The sequence below is a fragment of the Oryzias latipes genome, chromosome 1, assembly GCF_053564925.1.
Source record: "Oryzias latipes strain Hd-rR chromosome 1, Olatipes_Hd-rR_3.1".
Lineage (NCBI taxonomy): Eukaryota > Metazoa > Chordata > Actinopteri > Beloniformes > Adrianichthyidae > Oryzias > Oryzias latipes.
Window position 1 is genome coordinate 34,139,115 of NC_136237.1, and position 20,922 is coordinate 34,160,036.

Genomic DNA, 20,922 nt, shown 5'->3' on the forward strand with positions numbered 1-20,922 from the left:
TTAGGTTAAAGAAATAATTTTTCAAATGTCATTAGCTGTATTTCCATTATACATATGCGCAAAACTTTATCCAAATTATAGAAATGTAAAAATAAAAAACTTTTCTATTAAACAGTTTCTATTAAATAATAATGATACAAACAAATACAAACCAACTCACGCGATAAGTAATTCAGATACATGGCGACAGATGTGAACAATGATTTAGTCATTTTCCTTTTCTGCCACAGCACCAGCGCTCATTATCATCTATCAAAGGAGACGTCTGCATCTTATTCAGGCCACGGAGTGGACAGCTCCTTACATATGGGAACGGCTGGGGATGTTGTGAAGGGAAATTTTGGTTGGTGGTTTTACAAATGAGCTTTGGATACAACAATTCTAGAGAATTTCTAAAGATTTATTTATTATCGTTAATATGGATTCATTAATTAGGGGGAAGGTTTCTTTCAAGAGCTTTGTCGGCATTGGGTCTAATGAGACAAGTTGAGGTTTTGGAGGACGTAATAACTGATGTTATGTGTTTATCCACAGCAGTGAGGCAGTATAACGTTACAGAGGTTTCCATATAAATATACATTTGTAAAGTTTTTCTGCTTTCCTTCCACTAATGTTGCATCGTTTCATCACAAGAGACAGAGACATTAACCTTAGATGCTGGTTTAGTTGAGATTCGATTGACACTCCCAAGGAATTTTGATAGAAAAGGCAACTGAATTTTGTGGTTGCTTGAAAAAAAGTTTGCCAAAGCATTTTGTTATGACTCAAAGGAAAATATAAAAGGTTAGAAAAGAGGATTTGAATAAGAGAAAGGCTGATGGTTATGCTCACATTAGGGATTTTTTTTTGTAACCATCCCAGGCACTTTGACATTGGGAGTTGGGTCATCTAGACCCACTAGACAGTGCGCTGAACTTTTTTCTTCAATGATTTGTGATCTTCACTGGTGTCCATGGATTACATGAAATTTTTCCACTTTTATCCACCTTTGTCATGGTGGGAAGAACACGTCAATGGTGATCCTGACCCCATAGGATGCACAAGGGTTAAATTTGATGGTTATGAAATAGACAGATGTTTTGGGAAATAAGTTCAAACTGTTAGATGTCATTTAAGAGGATGCTCAAAGACAGAATGAAAAAAGCTGACCTACTTTCAACCAACCCACAGACAAAAACAAATGGGTTTTCATTTTTTTTTTGTGGCTACTTAAAGTCACGAACAGTGGTTTCCAGCTTTTAGACTGCAGAATATAAGACAAACACAAAGATTTACATTGAATTATGTCAAATTTAACTCAAAAACAAAAATGGCCCTATCACCTAAAAATGGTGCATGAAGTGACCCAATTCCCCTCACACACATTCTGAAGGTGCAATGATTTGTAAATTCGCAGAGGAAATGTCAGGTCAACCGTTGTTCAGTAAAGATTAACAGTAGATATGGAGGTGTTGAAAGAAAGTTTACTCTTTTGCGAAAAAAACGTCAGAAAAATCTAGAAATTTCTATCTATATATCTCAGCCTTTTTTCTTTTTTTTCTTCTTCTTCCTCAATTAAATATTTATCCGTAACCCTTGTGCTATCCTAGGCACTTTGACATTGGGAGTTGGGTCATCTAGACCCATTAGACCAGGGGTGGGCAATTCCAGGCATCGAGGGCCGGTGTGTCTGCATGATTTCCAGATAGTCTTGCCCTACTCATGGCTGATTACCTGGTTCAGGTGTGTCCAGCCAATAATCTTGCCCTACTCATGACTGATTACCTGGTTCAGGTGTGTCCAGCCAATTAGAACATGCCAGAGCAGGGTATGCTGGAAAACATGCAGGAATGCAGCCCTCAGTGCCCACCTCTGCATTAGACAGTGCTCTGAACCTTTTCTCTTCTACGATTTGTGATCTGCACTGGTGTCCATGGATTACATGAAATCTTTCCACCTTTATCCACCTTTGTCCACATGGTAGGGAGAACATGTCAATGTGGGGGGGGGGGGGGGGGGGGGGTCATCTAAGATAGCACAAGGGTTAAAAGGTAAAACAGACAAACTAAAAATAAAAAATCTGCGTAAATTATTTAAATCAATTTTTCAAACTTTATTTCTGTAACACTTGCTAACAGCAATTGCTGGACCAAAGTGATTTCCCTGAAAAGTTAGCTATTATCATTAAATTCCCCCTACAGGGATACCCCAGGGCTCTGTCTTGGCCCCCCTGCTTTTTATTCTTAACTTTTTTCTCATCTGTCATATCTTCTGTAAGCACAATATTCACTTCCACTTTTACATGGATGACACTCAGCTCCACATCTCCACCAAATCTGATTCTTCTCTTCCAACTTCTTCCCTCACTGACTGCCGTCTCACTATAAAATATTGGTTTACCTCAAATTTCATGTAGTTAAATAGTGACAAAATAGAACATCTCTTAATAGGCACTAAATCCACCCTAAATGAAATCAAGAACTTCTCCATTCACTTTGAAATCTAGAGAGGTGGAAGTTTGCTCTGGAAAGGTCATGCCGGCATTCGGGCAGCTGGCTGGCCGGTAGACAGACAGCCAGCTGATATTGTAGTTTAGGGTCGAATGGGAATAATAATATTCAGGACTTGTCTTTCATTAACATACTCTTTAGCAGTCGCTTTACATTCGAAGGCTATTAGTCTACATGCTAACTGGCTGATCATTTATCCTGTTATTCACGTCATAGATTCACAGCAGATACCTTCACATTTCTAGCTGTGTGTGTCTCATTACATTGCATTGAAGACACGGAGGATGTTTAGAGATCAGTTTTTTTTTTTTTAAAAAGCACAAAAGCATTGGTAATCACGTTCATTCACATCCTGGTCCACTCTCAGTCCATCTTGCTGCAAAAGCCGCTTTATGCCGCTACTTCCGTGTCTCTGTGAGGATGCAATAGGGGTAAAAATAAAAGCAAGAATGATCGATCTATTATTGTCTCAATAAAAATCAGAAAATATCATAATATTAGGCTGGCTGCTTCGCCTACCGGATTTAGCTCTTAGCTCCTAGCATTACAAACATGGATGTGAGCAATATCCCGTCATGCATCACGCATACCCAAGATGCATTTCGACCAATTACCGTGTCCCTGTGACTGAAGTGTAACAACAAGACCAATGATTGGCTGGTCGAAATGCATCTTGGGTATGCGTGATGCATGACGGGATATTGCTCATAATCTTGTGGGAACAAGATATTAATCTGTGAGAACGAGATAAATTTTAGCTTTTTAATGTCAGGACACGGGCTCCGTACAAAAGAGTGAAAAGAATGGAGAAAAAAAAGGTGTAGAAGAATGTGGTGAAAGCAGCCATGTTGTTGTCTTGGAGACAGTGGCTCTGAGAAAGAGCCAATATTGCACATTTTTTCACAACACTGTGCGCTAAAACCACTCGCCACAAAGTCAGCTTCTTACCCAAGCCGTCACTCTAAGAAACTCTTGACCAGTCACAGAGTTGAAACAGAAACATGAGAATTGTCACTCCTGAACACTCCTGGGGCAGCCTCTTCAGCAAAAATCGTACAAGCTTCATTAAGCATTGCAAATGCTTAAATATGGATTTAAAACAAAAAAGTTTGAAAAACATGCTTTTGTCCCCTCTGCTGTTTTCATTTGCCACCCTTCCAAAGGCATCTGTCCCCCCACCCCCAACCCCCTTTAAAATGTTCTAGCTTCACCACTGCCTGGGAGGTTCATGGGACTTTCCTGGTTCACCATGAAGGACATGAGAGTGGTTAAAGAAGATGGGTTGGATGAAGGTACACCATTCACTGTGGTGACCCCTAAGGTGAGCAGCCCAAAGGAAAAGCAGAAGTAACAACGGAGGCATGAAGAATCCAACAGGTAATTATTTTCAGGTTCAGTAAACAGCATTGGGGGAATTTGGGTAAATGAAGACCAGGCTAACCACAGTAAAAACAGTTTCCAAATGACGACTTAAAGCTTAAACCAGGTGGGTTACAGTAACAGAAAATCACACTGTGTTCTACACATATGAGCTAAAAACAGGAAACTGGAGCCACAGACTATATAGACTCATCAAAATTAGACAAGAAGTTGCTTAAAAAAAGCATCTTTTGTTTCAAATGTTCTAAAAAATGGCTGAGAATCAGTATAAACAACATGAAAACACACAGATCATCCTGTTGTTGTTTTTTTAACTGTAGGCTGCAGGTGGTAGTGTAGTAGTGTGGGGGATGTTTCCTTAGTACACTTTGAGCTCTTTTCTAAACACCACAAATCAGGGTTGCATTTAACCTTCATGATGACAGCATACCAATGGATTCATGCTGATGGATGCACACTGTGGCTTTCACAGACACACAATATCTCCAATCTAGAAGAGTATCTTTCACATGGCAAGGGAGAAAAAGAAAGTATCATTAATCTTCACCATTTGTAGGATATAATTGTAGATAAAAATGTCCAAGGATGTGTCCAACATCTCGCTGAACATACAGCATACTACAAAGAACAGGACATTACCCTTATCTCTGTTTGAAAATAAAGCAACACAATTCTTTCTTTTAAACTAAAGGATTTTAGGAGGAGTTCAGGTATATAACTGCAAATTGAAAAAAACTGCTGATCCTCAAAACGTTTAAGGCATTATAGGGAATTAACTGAAAAAAAGAAAAAATATCTTTTGAGTAGCAGCTGTTGTGATAAATCAAAGGTTGGGTCCATTAGTATAGGAAGACAGAAGACAAAGTTTAAAAAGATCAATAAGGATGAAGGGAAGAAGCATATAGAAGTTTTTAGGAGAGGTGGCAGTAGAGTTTCTGACTGGACTGTTAAAAATGATCTTGGAACATGAGAGGATGCCTGAGGAATAGAGAAGAGTATCCATGTCCATTTATTTTAGAAGAATCTCTAAAACTACAAGGAATAAAGCTAATGAGTCAAGCAAAAATTCAAGCTATGAGAAAGAGCAGTGGAAGCTGAGCTGTGGTCAGAAGTTAGCATTTATGAACAACAGGGCACTGAGAGGACATCTGCTGCTTACTGGCAGTGATGCCCAAGCACCCCCCATACCAAGGGTCCTACATGTCTAAGGAGCAATTAAAACCCAGGAAGGGGGGGCCGTTTCCATACGGCAACCATGGGAAAGAGACCACTGCTAAGTAGCTCCTCCCCCCAAGGTGCATCACCCTAATGAGTGATTATATTAAAAAGAGGGTAAGTCGGGGGCAGCTGGTAGACTGTACCCCGGAGGTGAAACAGCCAGCCACCCCCAGCATCGAGCTCAGGTCTCCTCAGCCCAGGGCCCCCCTCCCCCGAAGCGCCGATCCCCCAGGCCCCACACCCCCCCAACCAACGCAAAAAGAGAGGAGCCCCTGGGAGAACTCTGGTCAGGCCTCGACAGGACCGAGGCAGCCGACCAGCCAGGGTAACCACCGATTGCCTCAATGGTTACCCCAACCTGCCAAACTTCCAAGGTCCTGTACTTATAGTGGACCCTCTCAGGCAGGCAGGGCGGGCTTACTCTTTGCTCACAACTGTTCTAATGAACTCCAGCCGCTCTGCAGAAACTCTCTGAGAAAACGGCACGGCTTCTTTCTACATAGAATACAATTCAGCATCACAAAAACGAAAAAAGCATTGAAGAACTTTTTTTAAACAATTGGAAATACATTTTGGCACGAGGGGGCAAAGCCTGGTTACGCTGTGCAAGGTTCGGGGAAATAACCCAACACTAAATGTCGACCACCTGCTGCAACCACAAACTATTTCTCTCTGTAGTTGCATGGGTGTCAGACGGTGTGGTTTTGCATAGCTTGTTTTTTTAGAGTTTTTTTTTTTTTTTTAGATATCCTTCCATTTACTCTGAACAAAACAAAGCAACTGTTTGTGAAGCTGCTGCTAGAGTTGTGTCAACGACCTGCATGAACCAGTTCTCAAGTCTTTACACAGATTTTATAACAGAAACAGGACAGATGTCAATTTATAAATCGGTTAACAGCATGGAATCAAAACATTAGAATCACTCCCACAAACCTGTCAAAGTGCTGAGATTTGCAGTGAATGATCAGCTGGTAGAAATGAGTCTAAATCAAGCTGGGTGCTTGTATGGGGAAGTTACATGTTCCCCACGTGTCTCTACTATTAAGTCCAACTTACATTTCTTTCTCAGCCAGCTGTGTTTAATTCAATTCAATTCAATTCAATTTTATTTGTATAGCCCAAAATCACAACAACAGTCGTCTCGATGGGCTTCGAAGTAAAACATGAAATCAAAAGGATCACGAATACAAAGAGTTCAATAGAAAAATACTAAAATGAACTAACAAACTGACTAAGCTATACTGGCATCCCTGCCCTTAGACCCCCCTTCGCGGTAAGGAAAAACTCCCCAAAAAAACGGATTCCGGAAAAAACGAAGAAACCTCAGGGGTGCCCACATGAAGGAGGGATCCTCCCCCAGGACGGACAGGCGATTTACCAGAACTCTTAGAGAAGAATTAACTTATCTAAATCTACAACTACATATATAAAAGTCCAGCAGACGAGCTTCATCCAGCCGTGGTTGTGGGGACAGTCAAAGGCGCTAGTCGAGCCGGAGACAGGAACCACAGCCAGGTGTAGGAGCAGAGACGAGGTACTCGGTCAGGTACAGAGCAGAGACGAGCCAGAGATGAGCCAGAGGCAAGATCCACAGCCAGGTGTAGGAGCAGTAGTAGAGACGAGCCAGAGACGAGGTACACGGTCAGGAACAGGAGCACGGATGAAACAACTGGAGTCTGGAAGCACTCCCACTCCCCAGGAGGGGAGAGGAAAAGAGGGACAATACATGAATCGCACTGCACCAAACAGAGGCATGGAGAACTAAATGATAAATTATGATCAAGAATAGAGGAGAGGAAGGGTAGAAGTAAAAAAGGAAAGAGGACATTACATTTCTACACTTTAACAGTTTAATTTAATCTACTTTTATGTCATTTTACTTTCCCTTCTATGGTAACTCTCTCAAATGCTGCAAACACTTTATGCATATTTGAATTAAATTTAAGTTGCCTCTGTGTATTAATGTTTGTGTGTGTGTGTGTGTGTGTTTGAATGCAGCTGCTTTTTTGTTGAACACTAAATCTTGTGTTGCCTCTAAAATTTTACTGTCACTGAACATTTACAGTTTTTTAATTCCCCATAGGTTGATTGGCAACTCTAAATTGTCCATAGGTGTGAGTGTGAGAGTGAATGGATGTGTGATTGAGGATATCTACCCTGCGACAGACTGGCGACCAGTCCAGGGATAGGCTCCTGCAACCCCGTGACCCCGAAAGGGAATAAAACGGTTAAGATGAATAATTCCCCATAAAGTGTCTGGGTTCATTCAGCACAGTCCACATGGCAAACTATTTAATGCTTGCAAAGATTTAAAACCTTGTTTTTAGAAATTCAAGATATTTTACTAGATGTTAAGCCGTTTTAGATTCTTTGCTCCACACCTTTCCAAGCTTCTCAAAAACAGTTAAGTTTTTTCTCATTAGGAGCTAGAATATAGAAATAAGGAAATTGTTAAAATGCTCCATACTCTTGGCAATAGAAAAACTGAATTCAAGACTGAACTGAATAAAAAAAAAAAAAAAAAAAAAAAAAAAAAAAAAAAAAAAAAAAAAAAAACTCAAATTGCACTGTAATTGTGGTTCCGTTTCAAGGATGTTATTCTAAAGTTTAATGTTGTCAAGTTAGATGGCATTCCTTGCAATCATTGAAACAAAAGTTTAGATTTGTTGTAATAGGTGCAAGTTTTAGATTTGAGGATTTATTAAGTTGGACCAACTTACTGTGGAACTCCCCGTTTCCAGATTGATAGATTTCTTGTTAAGTAAAATGTTTTAAAATTAATGGTTTCCTATTTTTAGGATACTTCATTTTTGCAGCACAAATGGGGTAATCCTTCATAAATGAATAGGTGAATAAAACTTTTAGGCCTTTGCAGATTTTTAGTCAGTCCCATCGTGGGAGTTCATAACTTTCAAAGAAATGTCATGACCCTTGCGTTTCACGTCAACCAACACTGGCTTCTTAGAAGAATAAAGTGCACATGCTGACTCTTGATTGCATGCACATCACTGTTTACCACAGGCTGATACCAAAGTTCTTTCCTTTCTCAACGCACTTCCTGTTTTTAACCATGAACATTCATAGTGTCACAACAGGCAGACAGCCGGTTCCAAATGCAGCTGGTTTATTAGCTCAGCTAAACGTCCACACAGCTAAACCAGGGTCAGGCAGGTAGGGGGTCAATAACAGGCATGAGAGTGTGACCAAGGTACCGTCAGGTCAGAGCGGAGCCACCAAAACAAAAATGGCTGAGACAATAAAAGCTTATAAAAATGTAATTTAATGAACAATTAAAAATCTAAAAGTGCAGTTTTACTCCGATTAGCAGTACACAGATAAAATAAAGAGAGGCAGGAATAAAAACAGGAAGGCCGAGCTGACCGCCCGTGCAGGAGGGGAGGGAAGAGAGAGGCCATGGACTAAGCCAGTACGCGGCAGCGCGCCTCACTCCACTCCGTGCTGAAAATAAATCCACACACACTATTAAAAACGTGCAAAAGAAACTTCCACTACACACTAAAAAGAGAAATAAACAAATACAGTGAGGGAACTGGAGTGAGGAAGACGCTGCCACAAGGGGCCCCCTCACCAACATCACACGCACAGGCGCCCGACTCAGACCTATGCAACGATAAAAAGAAAGTCAACCACACAATAAATACAGCACCACTCTAAAACACATTAAAATGTATAAAAGGGTGGGTAAAGAACACGCAGTGGCTCATGACATCTGCAACACGTCCAGCCGCTTACAGCATCTAGTTAAAAGAGCAGAATAAAAATGAGTAAAAGGTGATCTACATTCTCCAACAAGAGGCGCTTCAGCCATACATACCACCATTCAGGCAGCCACTGTCTGTCAACTCACTCCCTGCTCCTTATAAAGGGCCAGACACAGCTGAACTACATCCCCAATCAAGCAGGCATGCACCTGTCACAGGCCGACCTGCCGGTTACAAGAGCATCAGAGGAGAGACGGGGTAGTCAGGATCCAGGCGAGAGTTGGGGCAGGACGGAGGCAAACAGAGTAAGAAACAGAGTCAGAAAACAGAAGATCAGGTCCAAATACAACACTCGGTAATGAATGCAGAATGGGACAAACACTACTTCGCACTGAGCTTCTTCTTCTTCTTCTTGTGATTTTATTGGCGGGAGGCACTAACGTGAAGGTGCATTACCGCCACCTACTGTGTTGGAGTGTGGGTCAGAGTGGGGATTACCTAACCAAATGTAACTTAAAAAAAAAAAAAAAAAAATAATAATAATAATAAACTAAATTCTCCTCAATAACCTAGTTCTTTTCAAAAAACCTATAATCGCACCATTGAAATTCTCCTCCCCTCCCAAAAGCTTCTTTAAAGTCATTTGCTCACCCTCTATCATCCGTACCCTACTTTCCAGTTGTCGTCTTTCCTCCCTATACAGTTCACACTGACATAGCACATGCTCCACCGACTCTTCCCCTCTCCCGCACTCACACAAACCAGTTGGATGTTTCCCTATCAAATGCAATGTATTATTTAAACCAGTGTGTCCCATCCTCAACCGTGATATTATGCAGCTATCTCTGGTGTTTACTCTGACATTCATACCTCTCCCTACTCTGTCCTGAATACTAAATAGATGTCTTCCTTTCCTCTCCCTTTCCCATTGTGTCTGCCATTCTTCCATAATACGCCTCCTAACAATTGCCCTAAATTCTGTCCTACCTAATGGAATTTCCATCTCTATTCCTCGTTTCAATGCCCTTTTTGCCAGGAAGTCAGCCATTTCATTTCCCTCCACCCCCCTATGTGCTGGTACCCACATGAATCTGATGTTTATTTTCAAGTTTGCCAACCTGATCAAACTCTCATAAATTTCATATAATATATCTGATCTGCTCTCAGAATAGTATGACTTCAGAGACATCAAAGCTGACAATGAATCTGAACAAATTATACCATCCCCAATTCTGTTCTGTTCTAGCCAGTGTAAACTATATGATATTGCCAACATTTCAACCGTAAAAACTGAAAGATCCTTTGACGTCTTAACTCCAACAGATTTGTCCAATGTAGGGATACAGAAAGAAAAACCAGTTCTCATTGTTTCTGGGTCTTTAGATCCATCTGTATATATGGGTATAAATGAAGCGTGGGCTGTGTCTAATCTGTCTGCTGTTAACTCATCCCAGTTTCCCTTCCCTTTTCTATCCTCCATTGTTCTATGGAGATACAAATCCACTTGCGCAGTTGGAAAAATCCAGAAAGGAGTGGTCGGGTACAAAAACGTCTTAACTAGGGTTTTGCCATGAATATTTGCTTTTCTCGCTAACCTAGCTAATTTCCAAGCAGCACTTTCATTTGTCCCATTATCACTTTCCCAACAAGGATCAATAGCCCTCCTAACCATGTTCTCTACATCTACACAACCCTGTATTTTCACCCAATAGTTAAGCATCAGCTGTTTAATTCTTAGTTTCAATGGTAGCTCCCCCATTTCAACTTGTAATGACACAGCAGGAGTTGACCTCATAGCCCCAGTGCATATTTTCAAAGCCTGATTTTGGATGACTTCTATTTTATGTAATAATGTTTTGCACGCTGTATTGTAAACAATAATTCCATACTCTGTGACTGACCTAATCATTGTAATATATATTTGTTTTAAAGCCTGTGCACTAGCTCCCCACCCAGTACCTTTCAAGCATCTCATTATATTTATGACTTTCTTACATCTCCCTACTATACTATCAATGTTCTCTCTCCATTTCAATTTTGTATCCAATATAACACCCAGGTACCTAAAACTATGTACTTGCTCAATTGCTTCTCCATATAACCTTAAGTTCAAAAAAGTTCCACGTTTCCTAGTAAAAACCATGCATTTTGTTTTAGTTACTGAAAATTTGAATCCCCAGTCATAAGACCAGTTTTCCACCTCCGTAATCGCGTCTTGTATTTTTCTCTCCACATAATGAATATTTCTTCCCCTCTTCCACAAGGCTCCATCATCTGCAAATAGTGCTTTCCCAAATTCACATCCAATTGAATTAAATATATCATTAATCATAATTGAAAACAACACAGGGCTAATCACACTACCTTGTGGGGTTCCATTATCCACTACGTACCTATTAGAAAAGGACTTTCCTATCCTAACTTGAACATATCTATCAAACAAAAACCCCTTAATCCAATTATAGATTCTTCCATTAAGTCCTAACGTACCTAATTTTATCAATAAACCCTCTTTCCAGACCATATCATAAGCCTTTTCAATATCAAAGAATACCGCCACCAAATATTCTTTATTTACTTGGGCTTTCCTAACGTCTGCTTCTAGACAGATTACAGGATCCATTGTCCCTCGACCTTTCCTAAAACCATTCTGATATGGGGACAGCAAATTTTTACTTTCCAGGTAATCCTGCAATCTCTCATTTATCATTCTTTCCATCACTTTACCAACATGTGATGTGAGTGCTATAGGCCTGTAATTTTCTGGGCTGCTCGGATCTTTCCCAGGTTTTAATATGGGAATAACCACCGCCTCTTTCCAATTGGTCGGCAATTTACCTTCACTCCAGACCCTATTATACATGTCCAATAATTTCAATTTCATTTTCCTACCTAAATGTTTTAACATAACATAACTTATACCATCCCTACCGGGTGATGTAATTTTAGATTTATGTAGTGCTAAATCCAATTCAAAGCAGGTAAACCGCACTGAGCTTCACTCAGTAAAGGTGCTTTAGTAGGCTGTGATTGATTAAGTGAATGAGAGTCAGGTGCGTGGCATCCAGGAAGTATGCACTGGGGTTGCTGGGAAATGTAGTGTGGTAGGAACTCTGGGGTCGGCTCCTGCCGGTGACCAGAGGGGGAGACATAGGCTGTGTCCGAATTACCGCCCTAACCCCTAACTACTAAAACCCTATATAGTGCGGCACTATATAGTTCTCTATATAGTTCTCTGAATTTTCAAAGCAATTCGGACACCCGTGCTCACTAGTTTTCTCTTTCGGGTGTTTTCAAATGGCGCTTGGCACGGAAACAAAGTGGCGCATTACCGCCACCACCTGGTCTGGAGGGGAACTACTTCTCTTTAACGCGGAGAATGACACCCATTTGTCAAATTAAAAATATAATAAATATGAACATTTTATGAAGAGTATTTATGAATCTGCTGTGTTCTGATCATGGAAAATGTGGCTGATTTATAAATAATAAAATTACAAACACATTGGTGTAGATTTTATGTATTTGTTGATAAATAAACCCCCATGTTATTACTTCATGGCAATATTTATTTTTGTGCCGCTGAACGATTTACGGGCTCTTGCGAGGAGGCATTTTTTTCTGTAGTTTTCTCTTCTACCTTACTGAAAATAGCTTTATATATGAATCTGTCCGTGTTCCTGGCAATAATTCAACCGTTTTTCATGGGATCAAACCAAAAACGAGCAGATATGCAGCATCACAGGGCGGCAAGGAGAAGCAGGCGTCTCCGAAAATTTCCTCTGGATGCCCTGGCCAGACATGAACAACTTGTGAGTTAAACTTAAAGTTTTTTTTATTAGTTCAATTTAAGCATTTGTCACTAATTGTGCTCAAGGTTACACAGTCTGCGTAAGAGTTTAAAATTCTTTTTCAACACTGGACTCAGAACTGTATAGTCTAACTACATGAAACACTTGTGAGATCAAAGTTTAGTATTTTTTATTCAGAGTCAAACCATATCACTTGTTTTAAACAAAAATACTTTAATTTTTAAATATTTATATAAAAATCCAAAAACCCAGCCAAAAAAAACCATGAGATTTTCCAGCATTTATAAATACGTCATAAACTAAAATTTAAGACAGAATAAAATGAAACATTTAAAAAAATCAGATTTAATTTTCTCAATGAAATAATTATTTTTCTATTTTACAGGGTTTTCCACATCTCTACTGCTTTGCCAACATAAAGGTGTCTGTCGTGGCCCTTCACGCTGACGGTCAGTCCGACACAAAACCAGACCGGCAGACCCGCAGATCGGTTGACCCGCAGGACCATTGAGCATCTGGTGGAGCAGCTCCGGGTTCCTCACACTCTGGGGGGGGGGGGGGGGGGGGCACAGGAGACTGAGGTCCTGGTGTTTCTTTTCTGGCTGGCATGCGGCACATCATACAGTGTGGTAGCCAGGGCCTTTGACATGCCACGGTCCACTGTAAGTGACGTTGTCCACAGGACGGCAGACCGCATCCTCCAGCTGATGAGCAGGGTCACCCAGCATCCAGTGGGAATGAACTGTCATTAGTCACCTCTGGTTTTATAGCAGCTTGCTTGGTCTTCCACCTTCCAAAAGGTCGTGGGGAACATCGATGGCTGCCACTGAAGAATAAAGGCCCTAAAAGAAAATGCAGCTTGTTATTTTAACAGGAAGCTTTTTTATTCCATTCAACTGCAGGCTGTATGTGACTCTAAGCCAAATTTAGAGATATTTTTGTTGGGGATCAGTCCACAGTTCACAGGTTCTACGTAAAAGCCCAATTTATGTAAATAAAACATTACCCACCTGAATGATCATTTTGGGTGATGGTGGGTATCCCTGCATTGCACATCCCATCATGCTGCTGACACCCTACAGGGAACCCATGAGGAATGCGGTTCAGGCCCGTTACAACCAGCACCACGCCAAGGCACGCTCTGTGGTGGAGAGAGAGCATTTGGAAAATGAGGAGGAGAGCAATATTTCTGGGGGCACTGGAAGTAAAACCAACCTTTGCAATGAAAATCATTGCCTGCAGTTCAGTTCTGCACAATCTGTGCATCAGGGAAGGGGACTGCTTGGAGCCACAGATGTTGAGCCACAGCAGGAACCAGTAGGACGGGTAAAGAGGCGTCCGTCTGCGAGGACAGATCTCTGCTTTCCTTTTAGCTCCAACTGTGACACACATGACTCTAGAAGACCAGGATTATTGTTATGATGTATAAAAATAAATGTTAACATATAAAACGTAAATGTAAATATGTACATTTGATATTTATATGAAAATCCTTTTGAGATTGTTAAAATGGCTCAGATTTAAATAATACATGTAAATAATTCATTTTTGTTCCTGCATTTATTAAACAAATGGCAAAAACAACGACGACGTTACATTTTGTGAACAATATTTTAAACTCAGGTAAGCTTATTAGACTCTCCTGTCACTCTTTGTCCCTTCTTGCTCTCTCCTCCTCTCCTCTTTCAACAACAACCTTTACCCCAAAATGACAACGATTACAGTTTAATGATAAATAAATACAAATCTGATCAAGTGTCTCTCACTCCCATCCGGCACGAGCTTGCCTGATAACAAACAGGCTCTTTCTCCATCCACAGATGGATCAGATTTTCCTCATCCTCGTCAGTCCCTACATATATAAACACATTTTAAAAATGTGTTAATAACTTATGACTACGGTTAGAACTCACTGTTTTTTGATGTACTATCAACAGCGTTTGTTTTTAGCCTTCAATGCTAATTCGCGCTAGCGTTAGCTTTAGCATTACCAAAATTGATGAGCTTCAAAACAATGTAGATAGTCGATTGAGGAATAAAACATATTAAACACATCATCTTACGTATTCACATATATATTTTACAACATATACAAGATACTTTTAAATATACTTACATTTTTAAGTCCTCTTTCTAGCGCAACCGTCCGCCATCTTTGAATAATTCAAACGCAGCGTATTGTGGGTCACACGCAATGCATTCTGGTATGAACGCAGTGCATTCTGGGCAATATTCGCCGATCGAGTGAGCATCGATCCACACTGGTTTTTCGTAGAGAATTCTGGGAAATTTCTAGTGCACATGATTTTTGAACTGTAGATTCGGACAGCACTACAAAATGGCGACCGCACTATATAGTGCACTATATAGGGGTTAGGGCGGTAATTCGGACACAGCCGTAGTTCTGACCTCTGACACATAACTTAAAAAAAGTCCTTAAAAAAGTTAATGTTCCACATCTTCCTTTCATAAAACAAGAGGAAAATAAAAATCACTGGAGAAAAATTAGAACAGTTTGCAATCATTGTCTTAAAAAAACTTCAAATCGGCTTCCGATAACTTAAAAAAATTAAAATGAACAAACAAATAACTTCAAATCTTCTTGCTAGCATGTTTGATTTTATTAAAGCAGTGGGTTAAAAAAGCAATTAACTGGACCTGGTTTATCTTTTAACCTTTAACCCCTTCTCTAAAAGTCTTTTTAAAACCGTTTAAGAAGAGGTCAAAGGTCTCCCATAACATAAGACAAACTAAGTCCAGATGACTGCTTGTTTAGGTGACTTCTATTTTGCCATAAATTTATGCTAAGTCCCATTCCAATAATCTTTTGACCTATTTTCTTTTAGTTTATGATTATGCCATTTTTAGCCCAAATCGAAGAACCTAAGTTGCTTTCTAGGACATAGTTTCTGCAGAGCGGCGGGAGTTCAGTAAAAATTTTCCTCCGAGTTGTGGGCATGTCTATTGACTTCCTATGACCCCTTTGTGTATACCCCCCCCCCCCCCCCCGCTGGCCTCTCATCACATCCCAACAAAACATTAGCTGTTCAACAAAAATGCCGATCAATATTTCAGCCGTACATATCTGAGCCAGATTCCAGCTCAAACGAGGAAGACAAAGATGAACATGGATCAAAATGTCTGCATCAGAATGGAGTAAGGCAGGGAGCTACATGCTTTTCAAATGACCTGTTTATGTCTGCTTCTGATTTACCATGATTTGAACAAATACATACTCAGAAATGCATTTTTAATCTTATTCTCTATTTTTAAATATGATCTCCATCATCAGAAAAATGCCACAAGAACATGATAAAAACACCCAAATCACATCCTCATTGGAGGGTATCTTTAAAGATTTAGAACTTGTGGGGTTTTGATGATATAACCATCTTTTTATGAATATTGGATTTGGCATGGCATTGTCTAAATGGGGCAGTGTGAGGCTGCTCTCAGGTGGCCACTGAACCATCGTTCAGCGTGAACCTGACAGATAATCCTGTTTGGGGTGTGGGTAGCAGTTGAAAAACTCTTCATAGAAAGTTTTGATGAGTTCTGACAGCTCTAACCTTTTTGTCTTCTCACTTGCCAGTCCTGTACACTTTTACTTGGGGTAACAGCTAGGATGTTGCTGCATATTAAATGGAACTAAGCTTATTGCTCGTGATGGCCATAAACTATTAACAAGAGTGTTCCTATACTCCAAGGGACTGGGATTTGAAGGAATTTGGTCATCTCTAGAGTCTGAGCAGTCTTTTCAGCCAATACTTTGCTTTGAAAATCATGTGGGCTTGAAGTAATCTGCTGAAATTTCCAATCCAGGTCATTTATTTGATTTGTAGTAAATGTTGTCACCTATAAGTGTCTTTAATGCAGCTTTTATTTTGCCAATTACAGCAGTGTCAGTAATATAAAGGTGGTTCATCTACAAATACCTGTTGAGATAGTCACAGAAGGCTTTATAGCTCTCTGAATTCCTCACAACTTAATCTGTTTGGAATTCAAGTTCAACATTTCCTGCAGGTACATTGGACCATGATGTGTGAGTTTGCATGAGAATGTGTTTCACTGATAAAACGGAGAAAAAACATTTTAACTTTGTCTCCAGCCATCCTGGCCAAATAATGCTTTCAGTTATTCATCTTGTGTTGCCATCTTGATGTCATCCAGTGCCTTCACACATGCTGGTGCATTGCTGATGACTGTGTGCTTCTCTCTCCTACTGGTGAGACACATCTGTGTGTCGGCCACAGAGTTCCCCTTTCAGATCTTTGGGTCAGTTTTAAGCTGTAATTCTGCAAAGCAAGCTGCAAACCCTGTGGGCAGTGTGGTTTGCGCATTACGCATTACTTTTTCCAAATTTTTGTTATCAGATTCTACTGCGTGAGAGTCGCCTACAGTCAAAGAGAACAGCACCCAGTTTTTCGTGCATTCGTGCATCGTTTTTGCTCATTGCTGATAAGATGTTTTGAAACGTATGCAACAGGCATTCTTTCCTGTACAGTATAACTGTTGCATCAAAGCAAAAGCCTTTTGGCCTGCTTTCATGTGCCTCATCCTATGTGAACTGTGTACATTTGCATGAACCATGCAGGACTTCACAGACTCAAAGCCTTTGTTCCATTGAACACAAGAATGTCATCCACAGTACCAGCCACCCCCTCCAGGTCCTCATAAGTCTCACCAATACGCCTTTGAAATTCGACCGAAGCAAACACAATGAAACTGGGAGCTTGAGGACCTCCCTAATATGGTATTAATGGTGGTACACACTGATAACTTTTTGCTGGGCTTGACAACTGCATCCAGAATGCTCATGATGTTGTTAAATAAGGGTAAAGGACAGTGTCATAGTGAAGCTTTGGTGCAATTTCAATAAATAAGATCTACCTCATTAATAGGTAAATTTGGTTCTTGTGCAGTCAATTGATCAATTAAGCCTTCACTTTAAACCAATAGCTAAACTGCCCACCTTTTCTTCTCAACCAATCACAATCATATTTTTGCTTTTAAATTCAGGATGTTTTATCGCTCTTTACATTCTAGACATCTTTTGTATCACAAATAAATCTTTTATTCACATTCCTAAGATATTTCCTTTTGAAATAGTTTTATTTATAGACTTTGGATCCAGACCTGTGTGCAGCTTTTGTGTTTTCTTGGTTTCGCATAATTCACGAACACTTTAACCGACCTAGCAAGGTCCGTTTCCTTTGTTGCAATTCTGATTCTTTCTGCGTTGACTCATTCTGCTTTTAACTAGTCCCTGAGCAGATAATTGTGCTCTTCAGGGTGGGCAGACCACAGGGGTTTGCCATTTGCACATATACTGAAGTTGCACTCTCCATGGAAATTGCCAATACTTTCAAAAACATCTGAGCACTCCTCCAGAATGTTGTTTATTTGGGAGAAAAATTGTTTTTGATCAACAGCAGCTGTGACAGCATACAAAACTTTCTTAAGTCCAATTGCCTTGCATGCTTTGAACCCTAATATAGATGGGCTGTGACAAGACACAATCTAAAATCTATGCTTTAATTGATCTTGCATATACCTTTATACATGATTTCTAGACCACATCATTTCTTTACTCTCGACAGAAATTCTAGACAGACACATTATGTCAGAGGAGTGGGGGTGAAGCCCCAAAGCAATCAAAAATTTTAGGGATCTGCTGGGGAGTTTGCTAGTTGCTCCAGAGACAGCCAAAGCCTTGATAGTTAAAAGGTTTTAATAAAACACTCTAAACCAGAAGTGGTAAAAAAGTAAAAACAAAAATGACATAAAACACATGTAAAGCCAACACATCAGGAGAACAGTGGTGGTAATTGTCCATATCACACCATTGTCCAAGTGTCCACCTTGATGTTCGTCCCACACCCAAGTCCTTCACACGAGCAGGCCTGCACTCCAAGCCACCAGTTCACATGAAATAAAAACAAGGCAAATCCACAAATAGTTTTAAAAACATAAAACAGTCATGCAAAGGAGTTAAAAGTCAATCCATATAAAACCCAATTAAAATCCACTGGTGACTGAGCTACAGGCTGCTCATAGAAGCTCAGTGTGTAGCTGGCACACTTAACTTTAGGAGGGGTGAAGCCCGTTCACCCCTCTGTGTCTCCAAATGGCAGTGTGAGATCTTCCCGAGGGTTGCTGCCTCCCTCCTCCTCCACGCGAGCGATTTACTGGTCCGCGCCCCGATGAAGTCCTGTGGCCAGTGTTCTGCCGCCTCCGCGTCCTGAATTGCGCACCTCCGGCTCCAAGCCTTCGTCCTGCCTGCACCTTGCAGGTTGCACCCAAATGTCACGGACCTCGCGTCTCTGGCTCCAGCAGCAGGCCAAACTCAAACGATACAGGCTCAAACAGTCCTCCTGCTGCAGGCCGTGCCCAAGTGTCAGGAACCCCACGCGCCGGCTCCAACAGTCCTCCTCTTCTCCCGCCGGCCGCGCACTGGTGCTCTATAAGAGAATGACAGCCTCCCTGCTCTGTATGTGACCACGCCCTCCCACACAGGTGTCCTTCATCCACCATCAGCAATCTGTGCAAGCAGTCACAAACTACCTGCTGACACTCCCCCCGACTGAAAGCGTTCTAGTCCCTAGAACTACTCACGGTACCTTTGGGGCCTTTGCCTATTAAGCCTCTGGGAGCGCCTTGGTTCAGGTGCTTGAGCAGCTTCGTACCCCTCTGCCACTGGGAGGGGAAAGGCAAATCCCCATAATGCTAGGCCATCTGCGGGTGTTTGCTCTTCAGCTGTTGGCTCGCTTGGTAACTCTTGAGGGACGAGACAGGGGAGGCAAGGTCTCAAATTGTTACAGTGCAGAACCCTTTCAGGACCGTCTTTACCTTCTGGCCTGACTCTGTAGACAGGGCGATCTGGATAAGGCTGGGCTACTACAACCTGAGGTTCACTTTCCCACCTATCACTAAGTTTACCCTTTTCCCTTCTCCTCTGGTCTAAGACCAGAACCCGCTCTCCTGGAAGCAGGGGGGAATCTTTGGCAGCCTTGTCGTAGATCTTCTTGTTTGTGCTGGCTGCTTGCAGTAAAGAGGTTGACGCTTTGTTGTAAGCATAAGTCAACTGTTGATGGTGGCTACTCACCCACTCTGTCGTGGTAGTGGTACTCAACGAGGCCACTGCTCCTGTCAGCATGTCCACAGGGGTTCTAAGGTGGCGGCCAAACATTAGGAAGGAAGGTGCATATTTAGTGGAGGCATGCACTGTGTTGTTGTAAGCCTGGACAAGGCCTGGAAGGTACCCCGCCCAATGCCTTTGTTGTTCAGCCTCCAGTGTCCCCAACAAGCTTAGCAAAGTTTGGTTGAACCGCTCGCATGCCCCATGGCCCTGTGGGTGGTATGGTGTGGTGCGGGACTTACGACAGCCATAAATCATGCACAGTTCTTTTATGAGTCTTGACTCAAAGCCAGGGCCTTGATCTGAATGCATGACCTCTGGGCAGCCGAATGGCTGTATAACATGAGTCCACAAGGCACGAGCCGTTGCCACTGCTGTCTGATCAGGGGTCGGAATAGCCCATGCATACTTTGTGAACAAGTCAGTCACAACCAGGATGTTCTGGTATCTGTCTGTAGGGCGGCTCAATGTTAGAAAGTCCATTGCCACTATGTGCATCGGGGCTCTGGCAGTGAATGGGGCAAGAGGAGCCCTGTGATCAGCCTTGGTTTTGTACAACACACAGCGGGGGCAGGCCTTTATATAACCCTGAACAGTCTTTTCCATTTGGGGCCAATAAATATTTCTTCGCAGCGTAGTAAGCATGCGATCTGCACCTGGGTGTCCACTGTTTTGATGGCAAAACTCTACCAAGGCTGCAGTTTTATTGTTCGGGACCACAACTTGTTGGAGAGTTTCGTAGGTTGAGGAGTCTCTTACTCTCCTGCATAACACTCCCTCAATAATTTCGAGTCTTCTCCATTGCTGCAAGAGTCTCTTTATTGGCTGAGAAAGCGCCCGCCTTTCTGCTGCACCTGGTAACCCACCTTGAGTCAGATAGTCCCGAACCTGACAAACTGTGGGGTCTCTCTGCTGTTCCAGTCTCCACAGGCCAGGGTTCCACCCCCAACCATTAAAGGGCTCTTCTGTCTCATCCAAAACCTCCATCACATGTACCGTCTGGGTGCCAACAGGCCCTAGGCCTGTTGAGGCAATGTGGAGTCTAGACAATGCATCAGCATTAGTGTGGTCCTTCCCCGGTCGGTACCGAATGGTGTAATCAAAATTGGCCAGCTGAGCAACCCACCTCTGTTCCACGGCCCCTAGTTTTGCTGTCTGCAGGT

The 20,922-nt window shown here is 41.6% G+C and overlaps 2 long non-coding RNA genes across 2 annotated transcripts; both read right to left on the bottom strand.

Moving 5' to 3' along the window:
- Positions 1 to 4,930: 4,930 nt before the first annotated feature.
- Positions 4,931 to 12,167, bottom strand: LOC144994849 (uncharacterized). Its single transcript, XR_013658501.1, has 2 exons — positions 8,923 to 12,167; positions 4,931 to 8,845 (listed from the first exon to the last, which is right to left on the bottom strand). It is a non-coding gene; the product is annotated as an uncharacterized LOC144994849 (long non-coding RNA).
- Positions 12,168 to 12,765: 598 nt separating this feature from the next.
- On the bottom strand, positions 12,766 to 15,037 carry LOC144994848 (uncharacterized). Its single transcript, XR_013658500.1, has 4 exons — positions 14,738 to 15,037; positions 13,837 to 14,473; positions 13,632 to 13,762; positions 12,766 to 13,463 (listed from the first exon to the last, which is right to left on the bottom strand). It is a non-coding gene; the product is annotated as an uncharacterized LOC144994848 (long non-coding RNA).
- Between the last annotated feature and the right edge of the window lie 5,885 nt (positions 15,038 to 20,922).